The sequence below is a fragment of the Eleutherodactylus coqui genome, chromosome 4, assembly GCF_035609145.1.
Source record: "Eleutherodactylus coqui strain aEleCoq1 chromosome 4, aEleCoq1.hap1, whole genome shotgun sequence".
Lineage (NCBI taxonomy): Eukaryota > Metazoa > Chordata > Amphibia > Anura > Eleutherodactylidae > Eleutherodactylus > Eleutherodactylus coqui.
Window position 1 is genome coordinate 213,163,325 of NC_089840.1, and position 27,291 is coordinate 213,190,615.

The following is a 27,291-nucleotide window of genomic DNA, read 5'->3' on the forward strand; positions in this document are numbered from 1 at the left end:
TTATTGAAGATTGGAACCATTGGTTGCATCTCAACTGGCAGACTATGTGATTGGTTCTCATGTTTTACCCGGTACTTCTGACCCATTGGGGACCTTCCTTTTTAATTCCTGGAGAGCTTGGCCTGGAGGACCTGGAGTACACTTGTTAAGGATTCTTCTAAAAACTGGTGCATGTCATGTGATGTTTAATCTATATTACTTAATGAGCCTTATGGTGTTGAACAACACCTCCACCCACCTACTTCCTTACTCTTGACCCCCACTCCCCTATCCCCTCCCCACTATACCCCCATTTACATATCCACAGTTTTTAGTCTTTTTCTTCCTTGCTAATTATTCTCCTTTTGTATTTCTCAGAAGATTAGTCATAAAAAAAATTGTATGAACATGTATTCTAGGTGCTTTCCAGACTATAACTAGGGGCTTATTGTTATTAGACTTGTGACATGTCCTACGCTTGCTTTTGTCCTCCTTTATTGGTTAAGCGTTACTTAAATGTTGATTCACCCACATCTATGTAAAACCTGAATAAAAAGTGATTTGATGAAAAAATAAAGGCTTATGAGATTACTGCCTCAAGCACATTATATTTCGAAGTGATAAAGAGACTACCGTATATACCGGCGTATAAGGCGACGGGGCGTATAAGACGACCCCCCAACTTTCACCTTATACGCCGGTATTACAATGGAGAAAAAAAAATCATTACTCACCTCCCCCGGCGTTCTGTCGCGCTCCGGCAGGATGTCGCTCGCTCCTCGTCCCCGGCGCAGCATTGCTTTCTGAATGCGGGGCTTGAAATCCCCGCCTCCAGAAAGCTAATACACACACCGTCAGCCAGTTACATCCATTCAATGACATCATTGAATGGCTGTGATTGGCTAAAACACACGTGGCTTCAGCCAATCACACTATTCAATGATGTCATTGAATAGTGTGATTGGCTGAAGCCACGTGTGTTTTAGCCAATCACAGCCATTCAATGCTGTCATTGAATAGCTGTACCGGCTGACGGCGTGTGTATTAGCTTTCTGGAAGCAGGGATTTCAAGCCCCGCATTCAGAAAGCAATGCTGCGCCGGGGACGAGGAGCGAGCGACATCCTGCCGGAGCGCGACAGAACGCCGGGGGAGGTGAGTAATGATTTTTTTTTTTTACACTTTTTTTTTTGTATTACCGGCGCATAAGACGACCCCCGACTGCAGAGCAGATTTTTCGGGGTTCAAAAGTCGTCTTATACGCCGGTATATACGGTACATTCTTTATAAATATTTCAGAGACCACTGTGAACACATTATACTCCAGAGTGATATCGCATTTCATTTGCAATATTACCTACCCTGAGATCTGTGTTTTAATCAATCCCTTTAACTTTTTGTAATATTTGCACACAAAGGTTATATTTTATGTACATATCTAATTTACTTAGGGGTTTATTAATATGATGTTGTTTTGGCCTGGTTTAGGCCCTCTGTATATTGCACTCACTTCCATGCAGTGCAGCCTCCTATCTGATGCTTTATCAGGTATCATCTTGATTTCTGCTTTCACCTTCACCGTTCTGTGCTATCAATCCCATGATGCATCAGCATAGCATTACATGAGCAGCTAGTGACTGTACTATGTCTGCTTTAGGGAAAACACAGCTTTTATAATCTGTATTCACCTAAATAAGCTACAGACTATAAGTATACAGTCAGCACGATGAGCTGTGATCTCCTCTATTATAACTGTGTGACAGGATCTGTGTGATCATCAGCAGTAACTGTGATAGGAAAGTCTGTGCCCCCCTTTGATGAGCTTGTGTGGTAAGGTCCATCACACAGGAGTTATGCTGGCTGAGAAACTGAATACTTGAGAATACATAAAACCAAATAAATCTGAGCTGGTCAGAATTCAGATCACATGACCACCTGAGGAAAAAGAAGTCAAGAGTTTCTGATAGAAAGGAATAACTAATCGAGGTAATACTAGCTGATTTATATATACATAATGAATGAAAAAAGCTATTCACTGGAGTGACCCTTTAAGGCCAGTAAGTTGCCCAGTAGACGTAACATATACACTACTAAGCTGTATGCCTAGAGACTATAGTTGCCAAACTGAGTGCCCAATTAAAAAAGAAAAAAAAATTCCATAATCATTTAAAGCCACAGTAAAATAAATATAACTTATCCAATTTAACCCTAAGTTCGCTCCACTCTTTACACCTGTATACTACAGACCACTCATTAATCTAGAGCAGTCTAAAAGAACCACCCTAGGAGACAAACACTGACAGATCTACATTTCTTTCTTTTTTTTTCTTATTATATTTATCATAAAATGCAGAAAAGGATGATGTAATTTCCTCTAGATTCAACATGTCTGTAATAGACTTCTACAAGCCTTCCTTTAATACAAACCAGTGCACCTGTTATACGAAGTGTCCAAAATGAGCTCAGCGGGCTTGTAATGCCTCAAGAATCCATCATCCAAAACACTTTGTGAAGTCTTAGATTCCAAGTCAGATCCTATAGCATAGTTTGAGAATCAGCCAAGTTTCTTTATTGGCGTGACCTTTAATTCAAGTGCACGGGCACAAAGTAATGCCTTGCATTTCAGCAATGTCTCCAGCCGCCGTCCAAGATAAAAATATAATTGTTGTTCAATGTCAGGGTTATTACTTGGCGTAAACGTGGTGACCTTATACAAAACACCGTTCCACTAAAAGGACTTTATCTAACTTCACGTATGAGGTTAATCTGTAAGGATTCATGCAAGAGCTTCATCTATTGTGTCATTGCTACTTGTCTCTTGGGGTTGTATTTAGAGCTAATACCGTACATGTGGACTCACTCAAGATTGAGGTGGGGCTCGTAATTCCCATGTACGGTTTTTATTTAGACCAAAGCACGCAGCTAAAAATAACCAGTGATGAGTATATGAGAATCACTGGTATGACAAACAGTGCGGGAGAAGAGAATGTGACAAGTGAGGCCGTCAGAGGAGGATAGAGTAAGGGCCTAAACATAATAAAAAATTAAGCTGCAATTCATTTGGGGGCAGACAACACACCCAGTTTGCTACATAGACGAGAATAACAGTTCGAAGATGCTGCCAAATATTTGTGACCATTCACTTCTCTGCTCCGCATGGTCTCAGCACTCACTTTAAGAGATTATTAAATACTTCCCTATAAAGTCTGTGATAGAATATAAGGAGAAGGGAGATTATCTACAAAGTTTCATGACCTGCATAAGATCACAACGTGGGGGCCAATCTAAGACCAGTCTGGCAAAAATACTATGTGCAAATAGGGAGAGACTTGCCAATTAAGCCAAGCTTGGTGAGAAGAAGTCAGTAGATACTTCTCGCTGTGCCCCGCTCTTTTTAAAACTATGCTTTCTCCGAAACGCCACAGCCACATAGGTTCCTTCTTTACTAAGAACTGTCACCGTTTCTTGCGGCTCCAGGTTAGTGTAGAGTCCGCCGTTTCTTTGCGCAGGTATTCCCCTAATAATAGTGCTCCCAAGTGCCAACTTAGTACAAATAGTGCATTCAGTTGCCCCTCCAAGTTCCTGTAGTTCTCTCCTGCCACTATAACCAAAACCAAAAAATATATACATACTTAACTAAACATGTCCAACACAGAGTTCACTTCATGGCGCAATTCAGGAGGCACGATGGAATGTCGTCATCACGCTACCTGTGTCAGAAGGCTGAGAGTTCTGTCCCAGATCTTTGCAGTCTTGTAATTCCTGCGGCATCCAAAGAAATATGAGCGGCAGCAGAAGAATTGTGGTGCATAAAATCAGGTTTTTATTCCATCTTCAAAAAAAATACATGAGACGTTTCGACTGTCAAACGGTGTTTTTCAAGCGGTCGAAACGTCACGTGCATCTTATTGAAGATGGAATAAAAACCTGATTTTATGCACCACGTTTCTTCTGCTGCCGCTCATATTTCTTTGGATGCTGTACGATATTGGAGAATTGGAGTCCATTTTTCCGTAACGGCTTTGCAGATATTCAGCCTCCCCTGAAAAAGGTATTTCGTCTATTGTACTGTTGGTTGAAGTTTCTATTTGGTTGTAATTCCTGCCATCATGAAGGGCTGCCTCTGGACCTGACTTGCACTGTGGCCTTTATATGCCAGCACAGAGTATGACAGGTTAGCAGGAGAGGAAATGGTGGGAAAAAGATGCCGGAGAGAAAAGTTGGGTGTCCCCAAACAGCTGCTGGGAGCTCGTCCCGGGGGGCTCCAGCCAGCCCCTGAGTATCAGTAATAAACACAAGCCAAATCAGGATAGAAAGGGCTGAAACTGGAAAGGAGGCCAGTATGGGGCTGGTTTCAATAGGCTGCTTTGATTTTAGTCGGCTTATTGCAGCAGCAGCCAGGAGAGTGAAGACAGAAGACATGTTGCTGGATTCAGGAAAGGTAAGTCTGTGACATTTCTGATTATTAAAGATGTAACTTTTGATAACGCATGGCCTGGAGATACACTTCAGGCATAGACTCAGTCAGACATATCTCTGCAGAATGGAAGACGATTGTCTCAGTGACTGGACTCCAGGGAAAACAGAAAGAGAAGCTCAAAGTGGTTTTATTAGGAGTATAATTTTTTTTCCAGCAGCTGGGACCATTTTACAACCCCAAAAAAATAGATAATACTCACCTCTTCTTGGACTCCCAAAATGGAGCTGAGTGGTTTACACTGCCCCAGAGCCGTCTTCTGGGTAGATGGCAAGGAGGAAGCACATGACTGCTGCGGCATCACGTCCCCAAACTCCTGGCATAATGGTGCCCAGCATATGAGCGTAGATGTCAAGAGCACCAACAGTAACGCTGCAACTTCTGATTGGCTGCAGCGGTCACGGTCTTCTGCCCGCCTGTCTACCCAGAAAGTGAGCTGCTCAGCTCTGCTTCGGGGGTTCAAGGAAAGGTGAGTATTTTCTATTTTTTTATTTTAAAACGGGCCAAGCCGCTGGAAAAAATTTATATTCATGATAAAAACCCATTAAGATATAAATACCTACTGGTAAGGTTTCTGTTATCGGGAAACTGAGGGCTCAATGAAATCTAGTATGGCTGGCAGAGTGCCGCACAATGTGAATAAGTTATGCGATGTAATACACTATGTGGGTTGGAGGTTACAGTCCTTTGTATTGCCTCAAGGTGCAATAACATGGTGGACTATATATAGTTTAGTGCAGCTGAAGCTAACACAGGAGCTCTTGTGACATTGGTAGTAAATGCTGTGTTGCTGCGCGTGGGAGGGGTTTTGGCAATCTGATATATAGACCTAGTTTCCTGCTGTTAGTTGTTGTTATTAGTTATGCATGTGGCCAGGAACCTTGCGCACCCACAGGAGTTGCAGAAGAAAAGTCTAGTCACAGAGAAAGTGAGTGTTCTGGGAAGCTACACGTAGAGGTTGACTGCTGCCTGGTCATTAAGGATGTATACCTGACCAATACATCTCCCCCCAACTTAAGGTGCATTTAGACACAAAGATGATCGCTCAAAAGATGCCTTTTAAGCAATCATTTTGCATAATCTACTAATTGGTACTAATGCCTATTAGTACCAATTAGTAGTGAGTGAGCCACCAGAAGATAAATTGATTCTGAGGACCACCTGCTGTTCTCTGAATACATTCTGTTTGTTCTGCCATGCTGATTACAGCTGAGACAGGTCTGCTGGGTGCAACAAACCAAGGTGCAGCAAGGTCTTCTGGTGTGGCTAGCAACAAACCAAGGGGAAATGATTGCCGTTTTAGCAATATAATTTATAGACCGTAGTGTTAAATTTGGCACTGATCGGCTATAAATATCAATGAGCTCAACTAACACTGTGGCCCCCTTCTCTGTGCATCAGAGTTCGCTACCTTCTACCTACTTCAGTTTACAAAGCTATGCAAGATCCACTATCTAGTAGTGATACTGCTAATAGTGATGCTATGCGAAAGGTTCCTGATGAAATGTCCATAATCTGACATGGAAACGCGTCGAACCTTGCATCACCTTTTGATTTATTCAAGCAAGAACCATAGATTACTTGCTCTTGAACTTGCATTTGTGATTAGGAGGTATATAGTTACTGTACCAGGCTTGTTCAATCTGATCTTTTGAGAGAAACGAAACGGATGCTGGTATATACCGCCATATAGCGGAAGAATTTAGTTTATACGAGGGGGTGCTGATAAGTCTTTGGCTTTACCCAGAAAGAAACAAGATAGGAAGATGAAACTTTACATTTATTCCACATACTCTCCACTGATGTCAACACACTTCTTACATCGGTATTCCAAGTTCTGTAAGCCTTGCAAAAAGAAGGATTTCAGTTGTGCCTCAAATCAGTCATCCGTAGCAGCCATGGCATCAGAAATGGTGTGAAATTTGGTACCCTCGAGGTGTTCTTCAGGTGTGGAAACAGATGATAGTCGGAGGGAGCTAGATCTGGTGAATAAGGTGGGTGGTCAACCAGCTGGAAGCCTAGCTCCACCAGTTTTGCCGTGGTCGCTTGTGCAGTGTGAGCGGAGGCGTTGTCTTGCAGGAACAATATTCCTTTGGACAGCTTGCCGTGCCTTTTGGCCTTCAGAGCTGCCTTCAATTGGTCCAAAAGTTCAATGTAATACCTTGCATTGATGGGGGAACCATTTTGAAGGTAGTCCACTAGCAGCACGCCCTCCTTATCCCAGAACACAGACGCCATCACCTTAGTGGCTGATTTTTGCACCCTGAACTTCTTTGGGCGAGGAGAACCACTGTGCCTCCACTCTTTTGACTGCTCCTAGGTTTCAAGGTTAAAAAAAAAATCCAGGTCTCATCCATAGTGACCAGTCGATCCAGGAAGTTCTTATCAGTCCGGAAACGCTGACAAATGGACCGGAAAGTTTTCACTCGCATGCTTTTCTGATCTGTTGTCAAACATTTGGGGACCCACTTTGCAGATACCTTCTTCATGTTCAAATGTTCATGGATAATGATACAAACATGTTCACGAGAAATCCCCATGGTGTCTGCTATTCCTTTAGCTGAAATTCGATGATTCTCCAGTATGAGGTTGTGCACAGCATCGATGATCTTCGGCAGGAGCGTAACTAAAGGCTCTTGGGCCCGGGTGCAAAAGTTTATCTTGGCGCCACCCAACTTCTCTTAATCCCTTAACGCAGAGGCGTAACTTAAAGCTACTGGGCCCCAATGTAAAACCTGTAACAGGGCCCCCAACTATAATGCTTTATTCATAGTACTGGGCTCACTATATGGAGAGGAGAGGCCTTATGGGCCCCCTGTGGCTCCTGGGCCCAGGTGCAACCGCATCCCATGCATCCCCTATAATTACGCCAGTGATCTCCGGAACAACAACCTCGCAGTCGTCTAGGATGTTCCTCATCATTGGTGCTGAAGTGACCCGTTTTAAATTTGGCAACCCAGTTCTTAAGTGTAGAATATGAAGGGCATTGATCCCCCGATGTCTGCGACATATCACCATGAATATCCTTCGCGGACTTTCCTTGCAGAATCAAGAATTTTATCACTCCTCTGCTCACATTTACTGTGAATATCGCCTTAGACTCCGCCATTTTGTTTTCCCGCGTGCCTAGATCACTGTTGCCATTAGCTACAAACACCAAATTTTGAAAACATATATTAGACACATAAGGCTTCCATGTGATGTAACATTCGTTAGCATAGAAACCAAAAAAAGAACACAAAGCCAAAGACTTATCAGCAGCCCCTCGTATACGTCGCTAGTCTTTAAGTCCCACATTCTCACCAATCAGGAATATTTACTTCTGTGTAGGCTTAAGACTGGTGTGAGTTAAAGGGGTTGTCTCGCGCCGAAACGGGTTTTTTTTTTCCCATAGGCCCCCCGTTCAGCGCAGGACAAACCCAAGGGATGTGTTAAAAAAAATATATATATATTACTTACCCGAATCCCCGCTCTGCGACTTCTTCTTTCTTCCTACTTCTTCCTTCACCAAGATGGCCGCCGGGATCTTCACCCACGATGCACCGCGGGTCTTCTCCCATGGTGCACCATGGGCTCTGTGCGGTCCATTGCCGATTCCAGCCTCCTGATTGGCTGGAATCGGCACACGTGACGGGGCGGAGCTACGATGACCAGCTCTCCGGCACGAGCGGCCCCATTCACCAGGAAGAAGACAGCACAGCGCAAGCGCGTCTAAAAACTCCAGAAGAAAGCGAAATTAGACGGAGCCATGGAGACGGGGACGCTAGCAACGGAGCAGGTAAGTGAATAACTTCTGTATGGCTCATATTTAATGCACGATGTACATTACAAAGTGCATTAATATGGCCATACAGAAGTGTATAACCCCACTTGCTTTCGCGAGACAACCCCTTTAATTAAACCCACTAATTTCCGCTCTCTCATAATTAGTTGTGGTTCAGCAAGCCAGAGACCACCACCTCTCCTCCTGAACTGTGGTTCAAATCAATCACAGCCCAGTGGAGTCAGAGTTTTGTGTGTCTTTGTAGTTTTCTGTTAGTCTGATAATGGTGCCCTCTAATTTTTAACAAGCTCAATAAAGATTATTATTTTAAGTGTCTATAACTGTGAATAAAGTACATTAGAAAATTAGGAGCTGGCTGCAAAGTGCATTATGAGGGGGTCTAAAAATGAATGAAAGAATGAAGATTGCAGCCTAAAACTTTGTGCATGTTTTTAACTCCAGCTAACATGGAATACATGTAAATTTTTTTCCAAAGGTGAAAATAAAATAATATCTGCAATATTTCATCCAGAGCCTAAGGCTCCACAGCGATACAGAGTCCTCGCAATTCAGCCACTAAAATTACTACAACCATGTTTTAAATTGTCGTATGGTCCTTATCCCATATGGAAACACTGTGGCATTAGTCCTGGTAAATTCTGTGACTTGTGGGCAAAAAAATGGGGTCCTATCATGAAAATGGGTTGTGGCATTTGCTATTTTTGCATCTGAAGTATGAACAGGAAACTGCATGGGGAAATTATGAATAACAGGTGAGTCAATCTAATCAAAATACATTTCTTACTTACTTTTGACTGAGAACAATGCTCCTGATTGCACCATTTTCAGACATCCAAGGTTGTAGATTAAATCCATTCCTGCTGGTGAAGAATTAAAATACAGAAGCATACACTTCTCTTACTTGTTAATGTGCTGTAACAGAACCGGCATTCATATGCTGCATTATACAAGAAAGAATGAAGTTACCTCCAGGTGTAACTGGAATACCTATAGTTTAAGATAATTGCATTGATTTGATCTACAGTAATATAGCATTAAAAATCACTAAAAAAGGAAAATGCTGAAAAATCACTGAAAATAGCCATATGCTTACTGATATACTAATACCAGAGGGTAGGTAGAAACACCAAATCCTTCAACATGCAGACAGCCAAAATGCTAAACAGGGGAGCATCATACAGGTGCTAGGTACTAATGAACCACTCACACAAATCTTCCTTATACTGTGGGGGGGGGGGGGCAGTTGCTTAGCACTGTACTTGCATATAGATATAGCATACAAAGGCTGTGTCAAGGTTCGAACCTGGGAACCCCCGTGATCCAGGCGATGTATCTCCCAAGTAATTTTTTCAGCCAGCTGTGCATCCCCCTACCTGACCTTGCCCAGTTTCTTGCTTCTGCAACCCAGCTCCTGATTAACTTCACCCCACACCAAATTAGACACTCTATATAAACCTGGCCCTATCCCTCCCTCAGTGCGTGATTATTGTGCTCCCAGACAGTAGTCAAGCTTTCACCTGCTGCTCCTCCATACAGCTACCAACTTCACAGAGGCAGAGAAGGTCCAAAAATTCAATTTTTGGACCTTCTCTGCCTCTGTGAAGTTGCTCCCGTAATACTAAGCTTGTAAATTCCATACAGCTACCACAAACTGATACCTACCTGTGTACCGACCTCTGGCTTCCCTAACTACGCTACCCTCCGGCTCCTCTGTACCATGAACTGATACCTACCTGTGTACTGACCTCTGGCTTTCCCAAACCACGCTACTGATCCACACCGGTTACAACTAGAGAGTCAAAACCCTGAACCAGATCGTAACAGGGTGTCAGGCATGTAGTGCACCATGCAGGCTTACAACCTATTAATAATGCCATATCTCAGTCCAGAGGGATGCCCTGCAACTCATTTGTGAACCACGCTTGCAATGGCACCCTGGGCTTCCCCAGCATTAAAAACCATACTGCATGTTACTGATACATACTGATAAATACTGATAATTATGAGGTGTTGGTTAATATTTGGCCAAACTACCCAAGCTCATAAGCCAACATCAAGGTTCCTCATTCTCTTGTGAGTCCCTACATGAATATCAATTTAAAATCCACGCCAGAAGGGATTTTAGAGAAACAAAATCACAGAAATTGGCTGTATACTTATCAATGTACTAATACAAGAGGGCAGGTAAAAGCACCACATCCCTCAATATTCAGACAGTCAAACTGCTGTATGGAGGGGCATTTTTTTGTGATTTTAAATCGTGATGTTAGTGTAGGGACTCACAAGAGAATGAGGACCCTTGCCGCAGGCTTGTGAGCTTGTGTATTTGGGCCAACATATTAACCAATACTTTGTACTTATCGGTATTGAGTGATACAATATTATATGTTATTATCATTAATAACTTCATAAGGCTCTGTGATCCGGGGATTATTCCAATTGCCAGATTGGAACCAGGAAGTTATTTTTGTCCCATAAACGAGGAAAATTGGCTTCTACCTCATTGGGGTTTTTTGCCTTCCTCTGGATCAACATTATGGAGTAAGAGGCCAAACTGGATGGGCATATGTCTTTTTTCAGCTAATATACTATGTTACTATGCATCAGTAACATGCAGTGCAGCTTTGAATGCTGGGGGAGCCTAGGGTGCCGGTACCAGTGCCAGTGTGGTTCACCTTTGTGGTGCATGGCAGCCTGCTGAACTAAGATATGACGTTATTAATAGATTATAAGCCTTCCTTGTGCACTACATGTACTATGTGGCCTAACATCTTTTGTATGCTGTATCTGTGTGCAGTTATTGTACTAAGCAGCCACCCCACCAGTATAAGGAAGGTTGGTTATACATCAACACTTTGCACCTGTGCACCTCTTCCTAGCATTTTAGATATCTGCATGTTGAGGGATGTAGGGCTTTTAACTGCCCTTTTCTATTAGTACATTGGTTAATATACAGTAATAACAATCAAAATACTGGAAAAAATTAATGCACACAATAATTTTAGAAAAATAAATAAAAATAGCCAATAAAACAAAAGTTTCATTAGGCCAACTTGTCTTACTTTCAAAGAGCCATATTAATAAAAACATACCAAGCAACAACTAACATTGCAGCTCCGTTCAGGGATGCCAACCTCACTTTTTTGTGGACAAATAATGGTTTCCACCCCAGGGATTTATCTGGATTTCTGAAAATGGGATTTAGACAGAACTCTGATTTTAACCATTGGCTGTCATTACTAAAACTACACCATTCTGTCCAGTGCAAATGTCAAAAATGAATTTAAAAAACATGCTGAAAGAGCAAACTAATGTTTGCAGCTTTGGTCTTCATGTTAGTAATGACAGTCTATGGTTTCTTTCAGGTTTCTGTCTGAATACCATTTTCAGGGATCCAGATGGAAACCTGGGACGAAGTTCAAAGCATTGTGTGAACACAACCAAAAAAAAAAGTGTGGACAAATTGACCATCCGCATTTTTATGGTAGTCACTAAGGCAGTAGTCACTTATTCTGATGCATTCTCCTTTTTATGGCAGTGCATCGGACGTCCAGCACAGATCTCCCGTGCCGCAGGTTAAGCGGACTCGGCTGTTTGATGACAGCCAGTTCTAAGAGCTGGGAACAAAGAAACCAGACTTGTCCATGAATTTACAGATAGCTGGCTACCTGGCTGATAAGCTTATATGGGCCCTCACCTGACTTTGGTGGATAAAGAGACAGATCATTTAAAGTAGTATTGGAGAAGTTGTATTTTTCTTGGTGAGGCACATAGTGGAAAACATGGTTTTTTTTGGCTAAAATCAAAAGTTGGGCATGGAGCTCAAGTGACAGGCATCTCCTCCCAAAGACCCTTGGAGACTGAATGTTAGCTGTATATAAGAATTTTTGAAAAAAGTCTAGTTTCTTCTTAGTTCATCCATGTGTATATCCATTTCTTTCTTTCATTTGAGTTGTGATCTATCATTACAGATTGCTTTTTTTTAATCAACTCCAACAATCAATTTCTCTTAAAATAGCCTGTTAGAAAAAATATAAGTCAGAAATTGTGGTAAAAAAGTTGGTCGCTTAGCAAATGGAGTGCAATGTTTTTGAGCTGCATGAGAACATTTTCCTTCCCTACGTCTTCATGGGATTAATGCCAACAGTTTTATGAATTATAAATGCAGCAGCATACCTTCCAAATGAAGTTATTGGATGTCTGCCATAAGAAGGAGGTGCTCAAATTACAGACTGCCAGAAGATTTTAGTTTGTTTAATGGAAACTGGACCTATAAATCACTTCTCATTTTAAGGAAAACGTTAGGAAAAATTCTATTACCCATATAAAAAGCTGTTACATAACATGTTATTAAAGAGCCGGCCCAGCATTAAGAAATGTAAAATTCAATTTCTTCACAAAGAAATCCATGCGGTAAAAGAGAAAATGTGGGTTAATGGTCTTACCTCTCGCGCTGAATTTGTAATTAAATTGTTGGTAATAATTTTCACCATGAGCACTTTGGAAAAAGAAATATATTTTTATATATTTCTGGACTATAATTTGCAGCTGAAACATTGAGCAGGCCGAATACAATAAACATAGGAAAGAGAAAACAGTTAATAAAATCATGGGGGGAACTGAACGAGTTTCTGCACCTGCTGGTTAACGCTCTGTATTTATAGAACTCCGGCTTTTTCTTCTTGACGTCTCAACTGATACACTATTATTTCAGTAAAAACACATTCATTCAGTACCTTGAGACGCAATACCTGTACTGGACTTCGATGAAAACTGCAATACTCACGTGTTTTCTATTTATAGTCCACCCATACACTTTATATAATAGGAGGCAAGCACCTATGGCTCCATACGGCTAATGAAAATAATAGTGCCCCCCATTCTCCAACCATGAGAACCATGCTGTCACCTGTAGATGCAGCTTAAAGGGGTTGTCCCGCGCCGAAACATAAATTATTTTTTTTACACAGACCCCACCTTAGTAGACAGTAAAACCGCATCCATTTGTTATTTATTTTTTTTTAAATTCGCTTACCTGGATCCCCGTTCTGCAGCTTTGAAGATTCTTCTTTCAAAGATGGCGCCGCTGGTCTTCTCCCATGGTGCACCGCGGGTCTTCTCCCATGGTGCACCGTGGATGTTCTTCTCCAGTCTGCGCTCCACTGCCGATTACAGCCACCTCATTGGCTGATCGGCACCACGTGATGGAGGCCGAGCTACACGATGACGCGGAGAAGAGGGAGAAGCCAGGACGCAGCTCGTGAGCCCGGACCATCCAGAAGAGGAATCTTCAGTGCGCAAGCGCGGCTGTTCGTGCGACCAGAGGAGAAGTTTGGTCGTCGCAATGGAGACGGGGACGCCAGCACCGGGAGGGGGTAAGTATATAACTTCTGTATGGCCAATATTTAATGCACGATGTATATTACAAAGTGCATTAATATGGCCATACAGAAGTGTATAACCCCACTTGCTGTCGCGGGACAATCCCTTTAAGGTCAAAAGAAGAAATCACTGAGGCAGAGATAGATTTTATTCTAATAACCCTTCCACTGACTAAGCTATCTAAAATATACCTTTTAATGATACCTTTTAAAAACAATATATAGGTTACAATACGGACAAACCAAAACAAACACCTAAGTTAGATTCGGTACAATTTGAACCCATCTGTGACTAACACTATCAGGGCTGTTGGATTCATTTACTTATTTTGCTTAGCTTTTTTGCTCTTTTTTTGCAGTGCATTTGAACCAGTAGTTATCTCTAAGTGAGGTATTTTAGCAGCCACCACTTACTATCAGCTAACAGGGTAGGATTTGCAAATTAGAAATTCTGCCAGTTCTTTCTTTTATTGGAATTGAGCATCAGAGAGAGTAGAAACCTTAAGAGGAAAGCTGAAACTTGCAGTAGGAAGAGCTTATTGAAAGAGAATTAGCACTGCAGATCTCCAATTCGTCGTTGTGAAGATAACTGCATATTTAGCTAGAGGAAAGGTATCTTTTTTTCCTTGAACTGGTGCAGCCAAGGATAGATGATAGAAACATGGTAAAATGTCTTAAATGGCTTCCTGAGCTAGTTCTCACGAGAGCCATCATGAATGAATTGATTCATTACTATATCTAAGAGAGTATTATTATGAGGTTAATCTTGGTCCCTGAAGAGCTTACCTCAAGCGAAACGTGTTGGATTAGATAGGACCATTTTTTTGCATTTGCCTTTATACTCTAGAGGGCGATGCCAGAGAGCAGCGAAATTATACTATTCACCCTTGGTTCCATCTAGGGATAGTGTCTATTAGCTGATCTCTGAATATATATATTTTTTTATCTAAACCATTCGGTATATACTCCTCTTGGTACTCTGTCTGAAGTGACATTGAAGATTGGTGAATGAGGGACACTTATGTTATCTATCTAGAGACGGGTCTCTCAGCTGAAAATCACAAAGCTCACTTACCCCATTGAATAAATATAAAGCGGGGTCTCATTAGGAACTGTGAATAGGTTCTTTCTACTCTTTGTGGGATATATCCACTTTTTTTTAGCCATCCAGTTAGTCACGGATTTGATCAAAATGTACTGAATCTAACCTAGGTGTTTGTTTTGTTTTGTCCATCTTGTACCCTATATATGGTTTTTAAAAGGTATCATTAAAAGGTATATTTTAGATAGTTTAGTCAGTGAAAGAGGCCTCTTAAGGTCAAGGCCTATCTCCAGTGGGAGACCCTGGCACTATGGCCTCTAACATGTCCCCTCCGAGAAATCGGTCTGCACTTTCAGTCTATCTCTGCTTTTGGAGGTTTTTAGCCTGTCTTGCCTTCCACTTACAGGAACTCATGGCACCCCCAGAGGCTGTGGGAGGAGCATGCAGGAAGGCGGAGCTCTTAAGGTTCACAGTGAGGAACAGGAGAGCAGGTCATGCTTTTACATCATCTCCCTGTGCAATGTTGATTTTAGCATTGCATAGGAAGATGATGTCCCTTTCCTGAACAGAATAGAGGGCAAACTTTCCATCTAATAAATGGCTCTAAACTTTTTTTTGGTGGCCTTAACAGCTTAACCTGCCTCCCTGTCCCCTGGCCCAGTATGCCCATGGAGTACTTAATTATATGCTGAGCGATAACAAAGCCAAATTAATGCTTAATGTGGAGCAGGCTACTTCATCACACATCATCATACAGCAGCCAGTTCTAAGCATTAATTTGGCTTTTCTTGTGGTCTAACACTGCATGTTATCAGGTGCTCCAGGCCCTTACTTGCTCACAGCTCCTCACTTTTAGTACTGAAAATAATTGGCACCAACACCAGGACCTGGCTGCTGCATTGGAATTTCTCCTGGTGGAGCCAATGGCCAATCCACTCCTGACATACATATACAAAACTCTTGGAAAGACACAGATCACATCATCCCAGCTTTCTCAAGCTCCGGGGTAATAAGTGATACAAAAGTTAATTAAATTGTTACGTAGTGCTCCCTGGATCTGTGGTACTATATACTTCCAGTAGTACATCTCTGCAGGTCTGGTTGGTTTGGATAACTGATGGTTTGGAGTTCTACAGCCAGACGATCACCATGTGCCAGTATATATAAATACCAGCCCCTCTTGCTAGAGGATGCTGGTTATTACCCATTTCTCATCTTTCCCTCTCAGACCTCTAGTGATTAGGATCATGCATGCTATCTTGATGGTTTGTTGTTAGGGCTTGTTTGAATTGTTCTCCCACACTCTTCCTGAGGATGTTCTGGACACCTGATTTGCATGTTCTGCATCCCCTGTTGCCCTACCAAGCAGGTGTGGTTCCAGACATTGGTTGTCCTTCACACTGTCAGATGGGTGATGTCTGACGCTCTGCCCCTTACATATGTGGGTGTGGATGTTTAAACTATGTCCTTTTTTTGTATATATGCATGCATGAGGTTCTGGGCAGAATTCCCCTGTGTTTGTAGGGGGGGGCAGACACCTGGTGTGAACAGTGTCTTGTTCAGTGTCTGTTTGTTGGTGTGCAGATGTCTGCTGTGTATTAGGTTGCATCTTTGAAAAGAAAAAAGTTAGCACCTTTTGCTATTGTGTTTTACTGGTCTTGTTTTGGTACCACATGAAAGTTCCACCTCTGCCACAAAAATAGGAAATGTTCAGTTAGAGTATAACACAAAAATAAAGAAATCACCTTTAGAATTGTATTATTCTACACTAAATTTGTAACATAGTATATTGTATACCCCTTTAGAAATATTGTGGCTGAGTGAAGCGACACAGCAGTAGGTAAATGGGGCTCTATCCAGTTGCATCATTACTGACAGCTATGGTATAAGCGTAAGGCCTCGCTCACACAGGCATTCACAAAGCGCAGTGACTTTACTTTCACTTTCAACTTATAAAATAGCACAGCTCTGTGTTATACTGTTTACACATCTTCCATTCACTTCTCTTGGGTGTTATGAAAACAGCGTTTAATAGCTAATTAGGATGTTCAAGCTACCTCAAAAGGAACGCAATTATTTATGATGAAATATAACTTTTATTGATGCAATATAAAAAGGGAAAAAAAAGCCCTATTATGGTCCTAGTACTAAGCAGGGTACCAGCCCTGATAAAGACAACCCCACTCTCAAACCTCTTCCTACAAAACGCTATTATGATACAGGATAAGATGCCCCCTTCAACTCCAAACTATAACAACGCCTGGTTTACTCCCACCTTAAAAGCGATCTATCAAAAAACTAGCTTCTTAACCCTCTACAATCTGGCTTCCGCCCTCTACACTCAATTGAAATCACCTTGACTAAAGTTTCAAACGACCTCCTGACGGCTAAATCGGGAGTCACTACTCCCTACTGATACTCCTCGACCTCTCTGCAACATTTGACACTTGACCACAAACTCATCCTTAACCTTTTGCAATCCAATTTTAGATTCAGGATTTTCTAGGGGGTTCTTTCTTTCTACCATTATACATTGGTGCCATCTGCTGGCTAGAGCCAGTACTGCGGTATGGGACATGCTCGAGAGGCCTCAGACAACAGAGCGGCCAGTAATATACAGTAAGACTACCCTGCCGGACGTCTTCCGACATCGGAGCTGTACAGTCTTCAAATCAGAATGTCTTCAGACATCAGACAGTGGATTGGAAAGGGTTAATATGTTTCGCTCCATTGGACTGAAAGACACTGCTCTCTCCTGGTTCTCCTCCTACCTATCTGACCGCTCATTCAGCATCTCCTTTGCAGTATCCATCTCCTCTCCTTTTCCCCTTGCTGCTGGGGTCCCCCAGGGCTCCGTCTTCTCCATCTGCACAGCACCTATTGGACAAACTATCAGGAGAGTTTGCTATCAGTACCATCTTTATGCTGTTGACACACAGTTATACACCTCCTCCCATGACATCACAGCACCATTCCTTCAGAATGCCACTGACTGTCTGTCCACTGTCTCTAACACTATGTCTTCTCTCTACCTAAAACTCAATCTCTCAAAAACCGATCTACTCATGTTTCCTGACATCTCCATCTCAGTGTGTGGAACTACCATAACTCCAAGACAGCATGCTCGCTGCTTTAGGGATATATTAGACTCTGATCGTTCCTTTACCCCCTACATCCAATCTCTGGCCCGAACATGTCACCTGCACCTCAAGAACATCGCAAGAATCCACCCTTTTCTCACCATGGACTCGCTAAAAATGCTCACTGTTGCCCTCATCCACTCTCAGCTTGATTAATGCAACTCGCTGCTGATCGGCCTCTCCTGCTCCAGACTCTTCCCCCTCCAATCCATCCTGAATGCAGCAGCCAGGCTCACCTTCCTGTCCAGCCACTACTCGGATGCCTCTGCCCTGTGGCGGTCATTGCACTGGCTGCCTGTCAAATACAGAATTTAATTTAAAAACTCACCACCATCATCAACAAAGCCCTCCACAACACCGTGCTGCCCTACATTGCTTCCCTCATCTCAATCTACCACCCAGCCCGCGTCCTCGGCTCCGCTAACGAAATCAGATGAAGTACTCCTTTAATTCAAATCTCTCATTCCTGCCTCCAAAACTTCTCCAGAGCAGCACCAGCCCCCTGGAACACGCTACCCAAAACTAGCCAGCAATCCCCGACACACAAAACTTCAGTCGTGCTCTAAAAATGCACCTCTTCAGGGAGGCATACCATATCTCCTAAACCAAACACCTCTGTACTCCGCCTGATAACATGCTTCCTGTCCTGCTGACTGCAACCCCTGCTAGCCACAATCAACCGCCCCTGCAGTCACATTGATTCAGCCACTACACAGCTTAAAGGGGTGGTCTCGCGAAACCAAGTGGGGTTATACACTTCCGTATGGCCATATTAATGCACTTTGTAATGTACATCGTGCATTAAATATGAGCCATACAGAAGTTATTCACTTACCTGCTCCGTTGCTAGCATCCTCGTCTCCATGGTTCCGTCTAAATTCGCTGGCAGCTTGCTTTTTTAGACGCGCTTGCGCAGTCCGGTCTTCTCCTTCCAGCACGAGCCGCTTCAGTGTGCTCCCCGCTACAGCTCTTCTGCGCATGCTCAGACGAGCTGTCACTGCTCGGGAGCGCGCTGGAGCGGCCATTCTGTACCTTCCTCTGTTAGAGGAAGGTGCAGAAACTGGAGCTGCCGTCCTGAGAAGCCGCCCAGGTGTCCAGCTGTCCCGAGAAGCCGCCCAGGTAAGTGATGGGTCGGGGGTGATGTTCACTGACAGGTGAAGGCCCCGGAGCCCAGCGCTGGGCTCCGGAACCCAGCGCTGGGCTCCGGAACCCAGCGCTGGGCTCCGGAACCTAGCGCTGGGCTCCGGGGCCTTCACCTGGGCTCCGGAACCTAGCGCTGGGCTCCGGGGCCTTCACCTGGGCTCCGGAACCTAGCGCTGGGCTCCGGGGCCTTCACCTGGGCTCCGGGGCCTAGCGCTGGGCTCCGGGGCCTTCACCTGGGCTCCGGGGCCTAGCGCTGGGCTCCGGGGCCTTCACCTGGGCTCCGGAACCTAGCGCTGGGCTCCGGGGCCTTCACCTGGGCTCCGGGGCCTTCACCTGGGCTGAGGGTCTAGCGCTGGGGAGCCGGGAGCGTAGCGCTGGCGAGCCGGGAGTGTAGCGCTGGGGAGCCGGGGGCTAGCGCCGGTTACCTGCTGCCTGGCGGTGGGTGACTGGTCGGCGGCTGCGGTGGGTCCGGTCGGCGGCTGCGGGGCGTCCGGTCGGCGGCTGCGGGGCGTCGTGTTGCCATGGAGACACAGCTGGCAGCGTCTCGGGAGCGCGCACGTCGGGCTGCAGCGAGCGACGGGAAAAGAGCCGGCGGCCATCTTGGGGAAACTTTTATAAGTTGCTGAAACGCTGGAACGGTAAGTACAAACCAGCTAGAAATGTCATTTACAGGGGGGCTTAGTAATGTATACTTAATGGGGGGGACTGGGCAAAAAAAAAAAAATCACTGCTTCCTCGAGACATCTCCTTTAAGTCTGACCACTGTCTATGTGTATAGCATTCCTCGCTCACCACCTCGACATACCATGCGCATCTCCAGCCCTTTACCTTCTGTATCACCCCATTATTTGTAGTATGTTAGCTTGTTGGAGCAGGACCCTCATCCTTACTGTCTCCATCAACTGGTTACTTCAAGTAACCGTGGTTTTGCTTTTATTACCCCTGTTTTGTAAGCGCTAAGGAATATGTTGGCGCTATATAAATAAAGATTATTATTATTAGAACTAACGATTACTCGAGGAAAGAAACATGGAAGCTTATATAACACACAATGTTCCAATAGTGGCTGGTCTAGAACAAATAATCAATTAGCCATACATATCCATTACAACCAGATATAAAGAAAGTAGGATAATACCACTGTTGCTCAAAAAGCAGAAAAATTAAAAGTCTAATGCTCCATTTACACAGGATGAGCTGTCAGGTAAATGCCCAACAGCACATCCCAGTGATGCTCGCCGCTGTGCTATTGCTGAAAGCGCTGCCAGCATGTAGGCGGAGCGACTGGGGAGCGTTCTCCCCCTGCTTGCCTCCATTCACTGTAAGCAGACAATTCTCATTCAGTCGATACATACATTTATATGGGACGACTATCGCTCAAATTCCTGCTGGGAATTTGAACAATTGTGAACAAGTAAATGGCCCTTTAAACAGGTAATCAGTTAACAATGTATCCCTTTTAAGCCAGATGTAAGCATTCTGAAATAAGACAATAGCCACTATAGTCTGATAAACAAAGTCTTCCAAGTAATGAAACATAGTAATATTAATCAGCAAAGGAAAAACATTGAAACTAAATTGAATCCCTAGACAATATAGAATCCCAACGCGTTTCCCCCAAATGTTGTGGGCTTATCAGGAAACAAAATACTAAAATACTTAATCCTGGTTGATAGCAAAAACATGGCGAGGAATTACAGCAGAACTGCAGAGTCCTAGCAGACCCAGATCAGCTCTGTTAGTGATTACTCCTCCCTATAGGGGTTATGTTTTCCTCTGTAACTGGGGCTTCTATGGATTTGGCTCCTATAGATGCCCCAGCTACAATGGAAAAGTGTGAAATAAAAAAACAAAACAATGGGAATGACTCTTAGAGGTCTTATAATGGGTCATGGGGGACATAGATATTGAAAAAAAAGTTACAAAAATAAGTTAAAAAAACTAAACTCCATGACTACAGTGATTGCACTTTATCAGCGGATGCTACTACAAAGATTGTTTATGGCAAAGTCTAAATAAACTCTAAGAGCAAAATAAATGAAGAGACTACAAAAACAAACAGTGGGTGCGCTATGTGCGTTATGTTCACAAGACATTTACAGCACAAATTGTCTCCGTTATTACATTTGTGATACATAAGCTGTAGGAAGAAGACTTTGCTAAGATGTTACTGTGGTAAACATGTGGTTCAGTGCGGTGGAGGTGAATCTGAATAACAACTTCACAACATTAAAAGTTGAGAGAGAAGCAGCAACACGTGAAGTGTGCAAAAACACAGGGACCTTCTAAGCTTTTCTCTGGACAGTTATAATAGTTTAATGGCGCCTACACAAAAAGAAAAGATAACCTTTGCAATGAACTCCCTTTATATTGCGTTGTGTTCCTCTGCCCATCAGTGGTGGTCCTGCGTTTACATAAAATGTGGCGGCGTTAAGTTAGATGACCTGAGCAACTAATCACTGTATGCTATGACTGGTCACTACATTCTATATCAAATGTAGACAAGGTGCGTGGAGGGGCGGTGAGGTTGTAGAAGAGCAGTGGTGGAGGAATGCAACGAAACACTGTTTCCTGTTAGTGAGAAAATGCAAACGCAAAGTGCGTGGAAATGCAACAGACCATAAAAAGGAATGCATAGAACTTATCAGTCTCAATCAGCGGTCCCCACAATGTGTCTCTTCAGCTGTTTTGAAACAGCAAGTTTATTCCCTTAAGGGCCAGACACTTTTTAGGGATTATACCCATGTGGTGGTTTTACTGCAATCCTTTTTTTTTCTTCAGCTACCAAAATTATTTTTGCTGTGTTTTTTTGTCATGTGACCTACAGTGCTATTTTTAAAATCTTTTTTCAGTAACTTTTTTTTTTTTTTAAATTAGGGATGGAAAGCTCGTTTTTTTAAATTTATAGTTGTTTATTTTCAAAATTAGTACATTTATACTAAAATAAAGTACAGGACAGGGGTCCTCATTTTGTTTCAGACATTTTAATATATATTTTATATAGTTTTGGATTACAGGGTGCATGTGGCAACATTTTTTTTGTATATATATTAGATTTTTTTTTCTGTAATTTTTTAACTTATTTTTGTAATTTTTTGTACATCTATGACACCCTTGACTTCATATAAGACCTCTGGGGGTCATTCACATTGTCTTTTTTTTATTTCACACTTTTCCACTGTAGCTGGGGCATTCACAGGAGCAGCATCCATAGGAGTCCCAGTTACGGAGGAAAACATTCCCCTGTAGTGACAGTGGTCAAAGAGCTGATCTGGGTCTGTTAGGACCCAGCAGCTCTGCCTTCGCAGGGAACAACCGGCGTTCACATGATTGCTGGGTCGCATAGTGGAAGTAACACTTCCACTTTCTCTGTTCACTACATAGCGCTGATTAAACGGTTTGTAGCCTGTAAAAGGAGAAGATAGAAAAAAACACTTCTGTCTACGCTTCGGCTGTGACTAACAGCTGAAAACTTGACCTGCAGAGGAGCTTTAATCCTGCGCCATAAGCCCAGGACAAGTGCCATATATTTACTGTACTTGGTTCTTAAAGGGTTAAAGGGGTTTTCCCACAACTTAAAACTGCTTCACAGCCATTCTGCACTTCTTGGTTGCTGCTAATCAGGACATGTGACTGCTGCAACCAATCATTTTACACCACCTTCTATAGCCAGTGATTGGCTGCAGCAGTCACATGTCGTGGTCAGCAGCAACCGGGAAGTGCAAAATGGCTGTGATGCAAGTTTATGTAGTGGAAAAATCCCTTTAAGCATTTCATGGAAGCTGCTGACTATATTTTAATTATTATGAAAACAGATCACTAAAGAAGCACTCCGCTCAAGACACATTTTTCCATCCCTGCCCTCTCATCTGATTGCCTGTCATACTCTAGACATCTCTTCTGTGTATTGTACTGTTTTTCATGCAGTGCAGCCTCCTGTCTGATGCTTATCAGAGACCATCTTGATGTTACTTTTACATCAATCGCATAATACATTAGTACAACTTTGCATGAGCAGCTACAGACTGTATCATCTTTGCCTGCTGAGTGGACAAAATATTGTTAAACTCTACATTCACCTAAATAAGCTAAAGACTATAAAGTATACAATTATAGAGGATGAGCAACTTCATTACAACTGTGTCAGGAGACTCTAAACATCAGTAGTAACATCATAAGAGTTTTTGTCCCCCCGAGAACAGCATGTGTGGTACAGTCCATGTAATTTAACCCCTTAGTGACCGAGCCTGTTTGCGCCTTAATGACCAGGCCAAGTTTTGTATATCTGACATGTGTCACTTTTACATGGAAAAACACCGTAAAGGTTTTGCATATCCAAGCGATTCTGACATTGTTTTTTCACCACATGTTGTACTTCATTTAGGTGGTGAAAATAGACCGATAGAATTTGTGTATATTTATTAAAAGCGCCAAAATTGGGAACATTTTGAAAAAATCGTCATTTTTTTAACATTTCCAACTGCAATATCTTAAATATGTGCAAACATAACTTAGACATTTTTGATGAGATATATATTTCCATCTGTTTCCTTTATTCTGGGCGCACATTGGAAAAACTTTTGTTTTTTTAACCATTAGCCGTACAAATTTAACATTAATTAACATTTTGAGGAACACTTTATTTTCCGGTACCAAGCCAAGATTGCAAAGACTCATAGGTGTCAGAATGATAGATACTCCTACAAATGACCCCATTTCAAAAACTACACCCCTTAATGTATTCACTGAGGTGTCAGGAGTATTTTGACCCCACAGTTTCTTTTCAGGAATTAATGCAATTTAGATGAGAAAAAATAAAATTTCATATTTTTGCAAATACGTAATTTTAAACACAGGATTTTTTTTCTATAGTGCCCATGAAAATGAGGATTTTGCGTATTTTGACCCCACCATTTTTTAATGAATCGAAGCAAAGCAGAAGTAAAAAAATTACGATTGTTTTTTTGGCAATTATGTCATTTTAAAAATAGGTTTTTTTTGTACAGCATACATAGTAATAAAGACTTTCACACCAAAATGAATACCTCATTTGTCCCGTGTTCAGAAACATACCCATTGTGGCCCTAATTTTCTGTCTGGATGCACAACGGGGCCCAAACTAAACGGAGCGTCAAACTTTTACTGTCTTTTAACTTTTATGTGATCGCCATTATGCATTGGATAGTGGCGATCACGTGACCAAAGACCGCTCACCGCGGCCCCCCCATAACAACTCCAAGCTCTCGGCTACCTTTAGTAAGCAGGAGTAAGAGATTTAAAATTTCCTCCTGCCCTCCCCAGCTTCTGCGCTTACGTCCGCCATTTTGGCGATGGGCGCATGCGCCAAACCTGGGGAAAGGATCCCTTCAGGGGACATCACCGGTGGCCTTGGTTAAGTAATTTCACCTCCACTCACAGATCGGATCCCTTACTTTTACGTGATCACGTGACTGGGAAACGCGTACCGTGGCACCCCACAAGAAATCTCCAGACTCTTGGCTATATTTAGTAGCCAGGTGCAGGGAGATTTTAAATTGCCACGCCAATCTGCGGCTTTTGCGCCTGTTTCCGCCATTTTGGCGACAGACGCGTGCACAGAAGCTAGGTAAGGTCCGCGGATACATCTGGGGACCTTAGGTACCTAATTTCATCTCCCCTCAAGGATATGATCCATGAGGGGAGATGAAACAAACTTTTTTTTTTTTACATTTTTTCAATGTAAAAAAAAAAAAAATTTTTTTCAAACTTTTAAAAACTTTTACATGATCGCTGTTATCCATTGGATAGCAGCGATCATGTGACCGGGAACCTATATAGCGGCTCCCGCCGACAGCTCCCTGCTCTCGTCTACTCATACTAGCCGGGAGCAGGGAGCTTTTAAATTTCCCGGGCTTCCCGGCTTTCTGCGCATGCGCGTTATGTAATGAGTCTGGCGCGCATGCGCAGATGCTGGCGGCAGGGCCGGGGATAACTAAGAATACGCCGGACGGTGCAGAGGATGGAGGGGTGAGTATTCTCAGCTCCCCTTACGATCCCGTAAGGGGAGCTGAAATCTTAACTTTTTTAAAGTTTTCATTAACTTTAATGCGATCACATGACCGGGGGTGGGGTCCTGCAGCCCGGGATGACAGCTCCATGCTGTCGGCTACCTCCGGCAACTGGCAGCATGAAGCTGTCACGTCCAGAGCCTGCAGGGCTGTCATTCCAATAGAAGGCATGTTTTTACGTCCTCTGGGAATTAAGCCCAGCAGGCCAGGACATAAAAAGGCAATGGGATGGTCACTAAGGGGTTAATCCACAAGAAGTTCTAGTAGTGACTAATTCTCAAGGAAGGGGGTGGGGGTGGGTCACCATGAAATCGCATGGCCCAACTGAAGGGAATTTTTTTTTAGTTAGAAAGGAATAACTAAACAAGGTAGAACTAGCTGATTTATATACAGTGGGGGCTAATTACATAATTAATAAAAAAAGGGAAAAACTCAGGGGATATAATTACTGTAAAATGTTGTATTTATTTGTATGCTTTTTCCAAGAACTTCCAACCTTTTCCTGATCCAAGCAATGAGAATCATATCCTTCCTTGGGACCAGAACCTTATTCTGAAGACAACAACTCTGGTTCTGCCTTACTGACCTATAGGGCAGCTACTGTTAAAGTCATTTACTTCATTTAGGTGATACTCAAGGGGTATTGTAGCCTTATCAATCAGGTATGCCTAATTATTATTCGCTGCATTGGGGAAGAAAACACTGAGAAAATGATGTTTCCAAGCTCTTCTGTTTTATTACTCCAATGCAAAAGGTTATATAGTGTGGCATGCCCCATAGTCAACAATTCAAAGTCTACAGCATGTGTGATACTTCTATCTTAGTAAAACATTACAAAGGTTAATTATGTCAAAAGTTTCATGCTCAACGTCTGGGACCCTGTTAGTAAAGTTTCACTACAATGCTCATTTTTGCACACATACTTCTTGCTATAAACATGGTACAAATAATATGCACATTACACTACTGTGTAAAATATAATTCAATATTTTCACACTACCTATAGGTAGTGAGAAAGACCCTTTATTTTTCCCTTTCTGTAGGATAGCTATTTTGCATATTTTTTTCCAAGATGCACCACCCTAAAACTGGATCGCTACAAATTGAATCAGTATCTTTTGTGAGGCCTCATACCGAACATAATGGAATACGTACTATCTATACATTTATATATACAGCTACAAGGCAGACAGAGTTTGGGAATCATCCTGGTGTGTTGTATGAAATACAAAGTGAGCATGGAAGTTTTAATGCTCTAGTCAAATTTTCAATTGAGCTACTCCCTATCTAAGGCTGGGACTAAACATACACTTTTATTGGCATAACAACCATGATAGAAATGTTACATGCAGACATTTTTTTTCATCCTAAGTTTTATTCTCCTGAGGTGAGTCAATGTACTTCTATCAACTACAACACTTATGGAACCTCACTGTCTCTTTTGATCCGATGATTGCAAACACTCCCAGAAACGTGTAATCCTTAGTGAGACTTAATAAAGAACTCTCAATATGTCCATGTCATGAGCCATCATGGAATATACTAAAAATACATGACCGTGACATAGAACATGTCATTCATTTCTAAATTCTATTTTCAGCTGGTGTACGGAGTCTTACAGGAAATGCTCACTGGGAAAAATATGCAAAATAGCGCTCCTTCAGAAGGAAGAAAATTAGGCTCTATTAAGAGTCAGAAGTTTACAGGATGGCTACCTATAGGTGGCACTAGTGCAACAGTTTCCAGTTAACTAGAACCCCACTCTGTACTAATGAGGAGCTAAAACTCTGAAAAGTGCTGCCTACAGATGGCTGTTTCTGGTCTAGACACGTCTTAACCCTTTCCAATCCAATTTCCCTTCCACCCGCACACTCCCCAGCTCCTATTTATTTTGGATGGGAAAGTTCGTTGTAGATTCCTTGGAATTACTCAACAGTAGCACAAGATTAAAAGCGAGTGTTTTAAATTGGGAAGATCTTTTGTAATAATCCTGTAAATATATGTATATTGATATTACATCCATTTATATAATGAGACTCTATCTATTTATCTGAAATGAATAGATAGATAGATAGATAGATAGATAGATAGATAGATAGATAGATAGATAGATAGATGTCGGAGGCCGTTCTGCATAGTGTTCGAAACATGTTAGACCTCACCAGACCTCGGAGCTATGCAGGAAAATCCTAATATCGGACGTGGTCCAACACTAGATTGGGAAGGGTTAAAGCTCTATTATTGGTCAGACATTGGCTTGCAGAGTAGGTACCTATAAGGGGCACTAGAGAGACAATTTT